The sequence below is a fragment of the Protopterus annectens genome, chromosome 4.part1, assembly GCF_019279795.1.
Source record: "Protopterus annectens isolate FY-2018-M chromosome 4.part1, PAN1.0, whole genome shotgun sequence".
NCBI lineage: Eukaryota > Metazoa > Chordata > Ceratodontiformes > Protopteridae > Protopterus > Protopterus annectens.
The window spans coordinates 338210671-338222938 of NC_056734.1; positions in this window are offsets into that span (position 1 = coordinate 338210671).

Below are 12268 nucleotides of genomic sequence, written 5' to 3' on the forward strand. Positions count from 1 at the left end.
TACCCACTATGTTACTGTTAATTGTGATGATATTGTCCTTACCTTTTGCTTAACTTCTTCCAGGACCATCCATCATAGGGAGTATACTATCTTCTGCACATGGTAGGTCAAACATTTTTATGTCATTGCTGATGAGCAGTTCAAAGAAATATTTTAGTTTGTGATGTTGATATCAGGAATGTTGTGTGTATTGCTGTACTGTCTATAATAGTGTCACCACTGCTAGTTTGCTAGCATATATTAGACTATGGTAGTGTAGGTATTACATTTTTCCTGTGTTTGTTGCTTATTATCACAGCTGATCCTGACAGTGGAAGTATGGAACTTCTGCCACCTGATATGAGATTATCTGCAGACTCTAATGATAATGGTGGCCAAACAGAGGCACAGTCTGGTGCAGAGGTTGAATCTGACACTGAAGTTGATATACATACATCCCCTGAAATTCCATCAGGCACAGCTAGTAGGCCTACGCTTATCCATTCAAGTAAGACCTCAGATATTTTACAGATGGAGGGTGATACAATTGGAGAAGTGTGGTTACTGTGGCTTCAGTATCTGTTGACTGGTCGTAGCCAAAGTGTGGGTGAAATACAGCACAGGAGGGTTGTTAGGGGTGATTGGAGGAGGCCTGCTGTCCATCCTCCACCTGATCCAGGTGTCTCTTCCTGTGCCAATCAATGTATGATTAGGGCCATCATGGAGGCACAGGTACATTCCCATAGGTCCTCCAGAAAAATACTTAGGGTTGTAGATGTGGCACAGGCTGACATGTTCACTGCCTCCACTATGTTGCTGATTCAATGGATCAGATGAATGACACGTTGGAATGGGTAGTGTCTGCGATGCAGACATCTTCTGGGAGGGGGATGGCATTCTTGTGGGCATAGGTCAGCCACATCATCTGCTGTTAGCCAACATGGCCATGCCCGATCACGCTCCCATAGTGGCAGTACTTCCACTTCTCAGTCAGTGGTTGAGCTACCTGCACCCAAATGTGTCAGGCCATGGGGTCACGGTCCTGGCCATTCTCGTGATGGGAGCTCATCCAGCAGACATAAGTCATATTCAGGTAGCAGCTGTGCATCTGACTGTAGGCGTGGATATGCCAGTGCAACTCCTGCTAGAGCCAGTTCTCTTGGTCAGGTAAGACAATGATGAACTGCCACCTCTACCATGTATGGCTCACACCTGTCCAACATACAAATATGTACAGCTAGCACAGAGCTTGGCTGTGTTCATGCAGGCACTCACACACCAATTTCACCTAGAGGGCCCATGCAGACACACACACAACAGTTACATGGTTCAGAGTGAAGTTTAAAACTCATTTTCTTTAACTGGCAATTTGTTACTTTATCTGAATGTCTGCCTGCTTCTCTTTATTACTCACTCACAGTCACCAACCCTTTGTGTCAGCCTAGGCTTCCTGCCCCCCCCCCCCCACACACACACACACACAATACCCTGTTCAAGTGATAACTGTGCCATATCCCTATTTTGTATCTTTTGGATTAAGGGATAGATAAGATTTGTGCCTGATACTCAGGGCTTATAAGTGACTTAGTGCTTAGCATATCTGCATTTGTGATATTGAACTGGTAGTTGTAACTTTGACTTATATTCGTCTTAGAAAGATACATAGTTGATAGCATCAACATTTTTCTGTCTTTATTGTTAGTGATCTTGTGAAGAATGTAAAGTCTGAAACTGCAATGTGCATCACTATTTTCTAACTTCTGTTTTTAATGATTTTCTAGTACAAACATATGGTGATAAACTGAGGGCATGCAGTGACCATCACTACTTTTGAGAGGTATGGCTGTGTGAATCTTTGATGCCTGAGGCCTATTACTTAATATTAGGCACATATAAGTCAAGCAAGTCTCTGCTGTCACATGTTAAGGTAATTTCTGTACAAATCTCCCACCTTTTACTTGCTTACAGTACTAAGTACTAACATGAAATGATATGCCAGTCATTCATATTATTACACAATACACTCCAGGTTCAGCACTTACCTTGTAGATCTAGCAGTTGCAACAGTTTTACTTCAGGGCAGACTCTATCTGATTCAAGCAGTACACAGCTAATACATGGGGAGGTAAAGGGTGTATGCATTGCCTGGCATCAATGTTACTATATGTATGTGCATAGGCAGAAGATTTTAGGGACTTAGGTGTGAGTGAATGCACTATTCATTGTCTCTTAGCCAATGTGAGTACATAATGAGCATGCCTACACCTGCCTACACCCACAGCAGCTGCTGCTTCCCCCTCTGACTCCTCACCTGCAAGTGGCTGTGGTCAGCTTGACTTTGGTGGTGGTAGGATGTGCGCTCCTTCCTCTTGTTGATCTTGCTGAAGATGTTTTCTCATGATGATGTTGTGTAGCCTGGCACATATTGTGAATATTTCAATACATGTCCATGGATTGTACTGCAGGAAGTTTAACCAGAAATTGGAATATATTTAGAAGTGACCATTCTATTTTAATGAAACTTGGTGAAAAACAAATCATAGTTTATAAAACAGATATGTCTTTTAATGATTGGTTAGAAATAGATAAAGGGCAAATTTTTAGGTTTAAAACAAAGAGAAGGGGCATGGCCGAATGCAATAATTCATCTGATGAAATTCTGTTAGTATGATTAAAGGACAAAGCACTACAAACTTTAAACTGTGCAATTTCTATTGCAAGCTCAGCCACAATATTGTTTGCTGACTTTCAGTTACAGTTTATTCACATGCTGACTCTCCTCATCTGTGAGGTAGACCAACATGTCATAATGGACATTTTCTAAATGGAAACTAGTAATAACCCAGCTGAGTGCAACAGAGCTGTGTGAGTTGTTAATGCTATATCATGTCTGTTACATCTGTTAGATGTCCTCATAGAGATCATCAAGGTCATGCATGATGACAACACTATCATCCTTTTGAGCTTGACAAGCCCAAGGTATTTGACACAAATCCATACTGAGCTATTGTCAGATGTGGCCATATACACCAATATCACCAAGTGGGTTGACCACTGTATCACATACGTTGTGTGTAAATATGTTGAAATGTGTGAAGTGACCTTTATCTCAAATCCACTGATCAGGTCCATACAGCAGTGGTGTCTGCTAGGCCCTTTTCTGTCCATTATTTAAGTCACAGACATCACGGATAACATACGGATCTTGTATCCAAACAGCTATTTGAAGGACTACAGATTGTGAGTAATCATTGACTCCAATTGTGATATTAGTATAATAGAGACAGTATCAACACACACCAAAGATTTCTGCCACAGCTGTGACAACACCTGCAATGACACAAAAAGATGGGGGATTTGTTATGCCAGATAAAGAAATACACAACCCAAGTATAACATCACACTCTATAATCAGATCAATAGATATGTGACCTGTGTCCGGAGGTAGATGGTATGTGGAATATCCACCATGTGGCCACAGTGGTGAGTACACCTTGTATGCAACACAACTACTGAGTATGTGAAGGACATCCGCATCACAGGCCAAAATACCGCCATAGTTCAGAGCCTTCATCACACCAGTAACTGAACACAATGCACACTTCTTCATGTACCTCCCTACACATCTTTAAGTGATGTGTAACTGAAGTGTACCACCTTTGCCACAGTGAGCTGTCAGACATCATATTGGCTATACCTAGGTATTCTTTTTGTGTGGCCTAAAGATTGCTCTCTGATGGTGCAGAAACCCCATTAAGTTGTTACACCAGATGCACATGTGATACCTGTTCTGGTGATGCGCACAGTACATACAAAGGAGTTTGACAACATTAATGGCATGGGTAACATTCATGACAGTGTGTTTTGTGCTCTATATATATATATATATATATGTATACATAGATTCACTTTATAATCTCAAAACACTGAAATCTTGAATTTCAGTATCTCGAGACTATAAAGCTGAACATTCAAAATACCGAAACCCCAAAATCATGAAATTCAAAACCACAACTTTTAAATACGCCCTCCACCACACAAACACACATACACCTTCCTCCCCACACTACAACAAACAAACAAAACACACACCAACATAACACAAATACACGCACCTACCCTACATATAAGCAGGGGTCAAGCCCCCCTGCACCCCCACACCCCCACTACTTATATATACTAACTCTGAGGTCTCACTAAAAAGACAAAGACATTAAACTCACCACTATACACTCTACATTCCCCTTGCACAAACACAAATCATATACATACAAACACCAGCACTCTCAACACTTACACACTCACACTCTTACCTATATACCGTAACCTACACCTACAACTTCCTAACACACTTACATACAGTAAAATACCCTTAAAAATAAACACTTACCTGAATCTCCAGCTATCCATTAACAGCGCCTCACCACAACCGCTGATTCAACATTTCCAAATTCGGTCATGTGGACTTTTGCACAACTGGTTTTCGAGATTTTAGTCTTGAGATACTGAAATTCAATATTTCAGTTTTTCAAGGTAAAATGCACCCATATATATTTACATATATATATATATATATATATATATATATATATATATATATATATATATATATATATATATATACAGATAGTTAGATAGATATCATGCATACTACCCTGTATTGATCATAATGTCATACCCAGTAGATGTTATGGTGCTAGGAAAGCGTGCATGATTACTCTCGTAGAGTGTGGGCATATCATAATAATTGTACAAGTGTGCTTGTGTAGAATCCTTTCCAATCACTCTAAATCACATATGTTTTGTCAGAGGCATGGGATTACTGGTGGTATTATTCTGGCATTGTTCATGATTATGCTTGCTTCTTTTAATGTTGTCCATGAGCCTTTACCTGTGCCCCACTTGCTGGAGATGTCTACAAAGATTACACCCATATTTAGGCAAATCAGTTTGCACAGCTTCCCAATATGCACCCTACCCCAATTGTATGTAACATTCCTGATAGATGTCTTCTGCATTATTCATGTAAGGATGCTTATCTCACACAGCATCCTCCCCATTATGTCACCTTGTGTGACAGTCACATCATAGACATTTTCACTGTCCAGTCCCTACTGTACCAGATTGATATGTGATTGGTGTTGCTGCTACAAAGGTCTTCCATTGACATGCCCTCATCTGCTGAACATTAGGTTGTTTCACCTGTCCTCTTTCTCTGTGTTTATTCCTACAATTCATCTGTCTGTACTTATTCAATACACACACTTCCCCTGAGTGTTTATTTTACATGGCAGTCCATGTACCCTTACAGATCATTAACACAGCTTCAGTACAGAATGCCAGGAATGGGATATCACAATACTCTGCACTGTAGATACACTGTCCTGTATTGTGTTTGGACCATATATTTAACAATCATGCCTCTCAACTGTCCAGATTTTCACAGAATGTCCAGAGTTTTGCCTTTATGTCTTTTGGTGTGTTCCTTATCAAATTTATGGTTTTCTGCCATATCCCTGGGATGATCTCAGGGCTAATGTGACTTCAAATCCTTCAGAACATGTAGCTTAACACAAACCACTAGTTAATCTAGCACATTTCGAAAGATAAGATATGTCAAATATGTCCCTATTTCTGGGTCATTGTTCCCCATTATGTTGGCCTTTGCCTAGATGCCTTGCACTGAGATTGAAAGCTATCTGCTAAGCATGTTGATCATTGTGGCATTCCACTCAAAACCGCTGACTTTCAGTGCTTTGATTTAAACTGCTATCTGTGTTTGCTTGCACAGTTTCCTGGGTGGCAACACTATTGCTATCCATAAAACCCAATTTGTTTGTGTTTAAACGCGGTGCACAGCATGAATATGCAATGAGCTATGCTACTCACCACACTTCACAGCATACACATATGAACTCCTTGTAGGTTTTGCACGAAGCCTACACAGAGTTTATTGAATCCAAGAGTTAGACTTTTCAGGATCAAAGTAGGAGTACCTCCAATATGAAGAATTACATAATTCCATGAACTGTTCTTGTGATTCAGTGAAATAGCAATCATCGAAGGCATTCCTTTCCATATAATTTTTTACTTTTTCAAGAAAAGAATACTATAATTTTCCCCAAAGCACCCATTGTAAAATATCAAGAGCACTTCTTTGCTTTACTTATTTTTATGATAAATCATAATTAATGGTGATAACAGCATCATGAATAGAAATTTGATATTATCTCATTGCAATGGATATAATCTCATCTCTGTGCCTTGTTTTCATAAACTTAATTGGGCAGGGTATATCAGTTTTACTAATCAGTCAGGATGGATTGCTTTTTATATTTCTTCCCTGATACATTCAATTTGAGATAGAATTTTCTGCAATTCAATATCTCGTCTTTGTATCTGATCCCAGGATTCATGATCACATATTTAAAGTCTTTTTGTACATACCCACATTTCAAAGTCAAGCAACATGTCATGAAAAAAAGCTAAGAGACTTTTGGATATGCTTGATCTCACTGAATATGGATTGCTGGTATATCCTAAGTTAGCAGTCTTTATGTTTGTGTCTTTCGGCTTTTCCCGGTTAGGGGTCGCCACAGCAGAACTCCGGTCCGCTAATGATTGGCAGTAGATTTTTACGTGCTGGCTTGCCAGGTCTAATGCACAACCTTCAACAAAGGAATGCCCATTCATGCATGTCGCCACACAGAAGATGCTCTAACTGAAAATCGAACGGGCAACGTCTAACTGTGAGGCGACAACGCTACCGCAGCACCACCACTGCAATTACAAGTTAGCAGTCTTTACAGCATCTGAAATCATGCCTACAGCTCAAGATAGTTTGGGTAAGTAGTTAGAAACTGTTGAAACTAAAGTTGCTGTTACAAGTGTAGTATGCGAATCCATACAATATTTAGGCAGGCTTCTTCCATATAAGATTTGGCTCTTCATTAGCAAACATTGTGTAACAATCTAAACCACCTTGTAATGATTGTTAGCTGAAAGGATGCTGTACCTCACAGAACTGAAGACTAAATAGCAAACAAGAAAATGATATATGCAAACTGTAAGTTAGCAGTCTTTATGTACAGTTTGCATATATCATTTTCTTGTTTGCTATTTAGTCTTCAGTTCTGTGAGGTACAGCATCCTTTCAGCTAACAATCATTACAAGGTGGTTTAGATTGTTACACAATGTTTGCTAATGAAGAGCCAAATCTTATATGGAAGAAGTCTGTCTAAATATTGTATGGATTCACATACTACACTTGTAACAGCAACTTTAGTTTCAACAGTTTCTAACTACTTAACCAAACTATCTTGAGCTGTACGCATGATTTCAGATGCTGTTTGGAAATTGTAGTCCTCACTGAAAATTTCACTTTCAGGTATTCCAATAACTGAAGTTAGTGTACAAATAAGTAAGTCAGAGTTTTCAGAAGAGTTCTTATGGTGCTGTCTAGGCAGCATTGAAAAAAGGGGATGCAGATATTCCCCCTTTAGCAAAGATTATCAGTTGTTATGCTTCACTTGTAGTTTGAAAGAAATAAATATTGAGAGATCTGCTTTCTTAGATATTCCAGTAGCTGCAACTAAAACATTTTTTTTAATTTGGTTTGCTCTTCTGTTATCTGCATTTGATACACACTATTAGTTGTGGAAGTACAGCGGTTAGCGTTGTCGCCTCACAGCAATAGGTTCTCTGGTTCCATTCTCGGCTGGAGCACCTTCTGTGTGGAGTCTGCATGTCCTCCCCATGGTCAAGTGATGTATAAAGACATGCAGGTAGGTGCATGCATGAATAGGTGTGCCTTCTTTGAAGGTTGGGTGTCGGGCTGGCAACTCGGCACCGTAAAAATCCACTGCCAATCATTAGCGGACCAGAGTTCCGCTGTGGCAACCTCTAACTGGGAAAAGCCGAAAGACATTACTATTAGTTGTGGAAATTGGTGTTATTAGTGATTCATCACTCATTGCCTTCAGTCTTTTCTTCCACTTTCAGATCTTCAAATCTTTTCCCCATTAGTATAATGATGAATATCCTCAGCTTTCATGTAGGAGACTAGGGTTCATTTCCCTGATGGGAGTAGCTTTACCTTTGTCTGGCAGTTCATACAAAGGATTAAGGCTATGAACTGTTAACAAGCTGCTTCATATAGTACTGGGTTTGATTTCCTCAGCCTTTTTTTGCCTACAGTGTGACCCTGAGCAAGCCACTTACCAGACAGTTATTTGGGGCAATTAAAAATCTGGTCTAGGCTCTTCAATGCTTTACTGGACTGCATGTCTTTTAACTTCCTATGAAACTATTAATGTAAGACATTACTGCAGACTACGTACAAGGACCCGATGACACAAATGAACAGTGTTCGGCCTCACAAAGGGGTTCCCAGTGGAAGTGGGTGTACACCAGGGTTCAGCTCTGAGCCCACTGCTGTTCATACTGGTGATGGACTACATTATCAAACAGGTTGAAGGGGACAGATCAACAAAGTTGCTGTATGCAGACAATGTGGCATTACAGGCAGACTCTGTGCAAGAATTTCAGCAAAGGATAGGTGAATGGAATGCAAAACTGAAGGCATGTGGGTTGAAACTAAGCATAGATAAGATGGTGGTAATGGCAGCAAATTGGGGAAATCAGAAGAAGCTGAGAATAAAGATAGAAGGGAAGATAGTGAGAACAGGTAAACAGCTTCAAGTATCTGGGAGGGGTAGTTGAGGAGAAGGGAAGTCTGAATGAAGATGTCAAAACTAGAATCAGAGGGACTGCAGCCAACTGGCATAGAGTGTCAGGTGTAATCTATGGCAGAAGAATGCCAAAGAAATTGAAAAGTAAGATGTACAAGACAGTGATGTGACCAGTACTACTCTATGATGCAGAAACTGGGGCAGTAAAAGCAGAACAGTTGAAGAAGCTGGTGTTGATGGAAATGAAGTGCCTGAGAAGGGTGGTAGGATGTATACTGTGGGACAGATGAAGAAATAAGGACATAAGAGCAGAAGCCAAAGTAGCTCCATTTACAGGAAAGATCAAAGAGAGCAGATAACACTGTTTGAATATATACATAAAAGCAGAAGACAGTCTGGTGAGGAAGATTTGGGACAGACAGAAAGAAGCTAAGTGGAAGAGAGGACATGCAGCAAAGAGGTGGCTGTATTGTGTGAAAGAAGATCTGCGACAGTCAGGCATGAGTGTTGAAGAAGGCAGCAGTGTGGCACTGAATCGAGAGAGTTGGCGACAGTTAACACAATACCCCGAGCCCATGTAGAAATAATTTGAAAAGGGGGGTTGATGATGACAATGATAAAAGACCTATACAATTGGTGCTATATTAAAAGTATTTCTACACCTGTGGTGCATCTTCAAAACTAATAAATTTCCCCTAAGCCTGCTATACTTATAATACTCACTACATGCATACAGCATGCAAAAAAAAAATCCCCTGGAAAATTTGGTCTGTGTTTTAGTTTGCTTTTTTATTTAGCATTTTAAAATTAACATAAGGGTAGATTTCAGTTTTGTCTTTCAGAACTGAAATGCAACTTTATTTTACCTTTGCAAAGTTCTTTAAGAGCTTGCCTTTCTTTATCAGAAATATTGTAGTACTTTCTATTAGCCATATAAAGACCATGTCATTTGTCTTGTTGAGTCACAACTCAGCCCATTTGTGTATCCAGCATTGAATTCAGAACTCAGAGCTAACAGCTCCCAGGGAGACTAGTAATCCCCAACTGGAACTAAGCTGGCAGGGAATGTTTGAACACCCAGTTCTATCCACATACCTGATGTTCTGCTCCCTTTTTTGCCTGTGTCCACCTCTATATGTAGTACAATCCTCACTTTACCATTGTCTTCCCTCTGTTTGTCTGATATCTCCTTTTCCATTGTGTTTCTCCTCCCTCATTGTGTTATCCTACGCCTGTCTTTCTTTTAAGCTATTCTCCCCCTTACCCACCTCTTAATTCTTTGACTTTTAACTTTCCTTCCTCAACAAAGAAATAATAGGGCAGCTTTCCCACAAAAAGTACTCACACCCACACCTCTCATCTAATTGGATATGTCAGTAGTGTGTATTTAATTGCCTAGAATTGTTAAGCCTAAAAAGTGTAGTTATCTGACAAATCATTGATAATAACTGTCATTAAATAAATACAGAAAATTGTTGCAGATCAACATAATTATTCAGAGGTAAGAAGTTGAGGGGTATGCTCTTATCCCACCACCATCCTGCTATCTTTCCATTTGTTCAACTTGTGTTGTACCCTCTGTTTGCTTTCTGTTTTCATCTCTGTCCTCTGTTCCAATATAAAACCTATAATATGGTCAAAAATAGAAGAAAATGCCATGCAGATGTGCAGAGAATTTATATGTCAAAATCATCTCCATGTGGTGATATGCTCCATGATATTTAGCAGAGGACAACATTGATGATTATATACAACCACAGATAAGTGATACTTCCTATTCAATGGCAAAGAGTAGAAAGATTTCTTGACATGTGCAAGAAATATCACCATTGATCGTGCAAATGAGCTAACAGTAGGTGCTCATCACCAAGCAATAATGAAATATGGAAAAGTTAATACTTTCCCTGTAATGGTCTCTATGTCTTGAAGCATTCATGATGTGATGAGTCTATTCTCAGTGCACTGAGTACATGGTTCTAATCCACTGAGGCTTGAGTGTTGTTTAACACTATTCAATTTCTAGCATGCAGCTTTATTCCATTCCCTTGCCATGTGTTTTGTTTGTTGACATTTTTCTTATGAGCAATTCTGTGACATATTGAGCTAACACTAGTTCAGAGATTCTAAGTGGCAAAACCATGGGTTCAAACATATTTCTAGTGTCTTTCTACAGTGTCTTTCATTTTGATATGAGCACGACCCCCTACATTTAAGATAGGATCGCCCACAACCAGAGCACTGGTGGCCTGGATATTAGGTCTGGTAAGCAGGTAACCTGCACAAGGAAACAAAATATTGACCGCTACCATATACTTTCTACTCAGAATGGGGCGAAGACAGAAGAGTAACTCAAACAGTTGCTTCAGAGATGATCATTGCTTAAAATTGTATTTATTTATTTATTTTCAAATAGAGCCTCACCAATTGGTTTTGCAGTGTCTTACAGTTAAATGAAACCAACCACAATGATCACTAGTGAAGAAGATCTGTTGAACTGCTCCAGGCAATGCTAGCTTAGGAGTGATGCCTCTAATCCACCACTGGTTTTAACCTGATTGCAAACTGAATTTTTAAGTTTTGATTTTATTTTTATTGTTACAGGTTTCCATTCGCCTGCCCTAGTGAAAGTAATCTGAAGATGCTTTGGTTCAGGAGTGAAATCGTTTACTTTATTCTTACTTTTCCAAGAGTAAAATGTGAAATCTAACATCAGCTTATGCCAGCTCCATTTGAAAAGTTAGGGCCCTAGGAAGGACTGCACTGCCAGTAACTCCATTATAACTCACCGAGATGGATGGTGGCACACAAATACTGTATCTATCAATTAGTCAGCTCTGGCACCATAAAATGGACACCCTTACTTTATTGTTATTATTCACTCCACTTTAATTTCGGCTAGATTATTCATATAGATAGGTAATACTAGAAACACCATAAAAGCAAGCATCCTTGATTCACTGATTATGTAGACTCTAACAACACAGTTCTATGAACCTGAACAAATAAAGGATTTTTCACTAGCTAAATACATTTTCTGTAAAAAAAAGAGACTTTTTAAACTGGAAACATTGTTTTCTGTTTTGTAATAACATTATGAAAGAGTTTTTTCCTTAACAACTTGATGTGGGTAAATAGCCTAACAAATCTGTAACTCATATTATAATTAGGATTTGATGTCCCCTCCAATCAGGGAGCCAAACTATGAGTGAATTAGGAGCCATAACCTTAAACCAATCATAAGGGCTGTTATCCACCTCGAATTATATATTTTTTTAGAAAGAAACATTGTATGTGATAAAGTCTGATGGATGAACGCCACTGCACTCTCCCTCCTTAAACATCCCCTACTTCCCATACCTTAATCTACTTTCTGCCCTTAACTCACTCTTCTCACTAGCTCTCTGTAATCTTCCTTGAGTACTCTTTCTACTGACTGCTAAAATCTGTGAAGCAAATCGCCTCAGAGAAACATTCTATTGTAATTGTCTTGCCTTTATGCAACTACATTATGATAAAACTGAGTTTTTGTAACCACTTACCCCCAAAACTATATTCTTTTTAGACATATTTTATTTTTATACATCTTGAAATAGTGTTT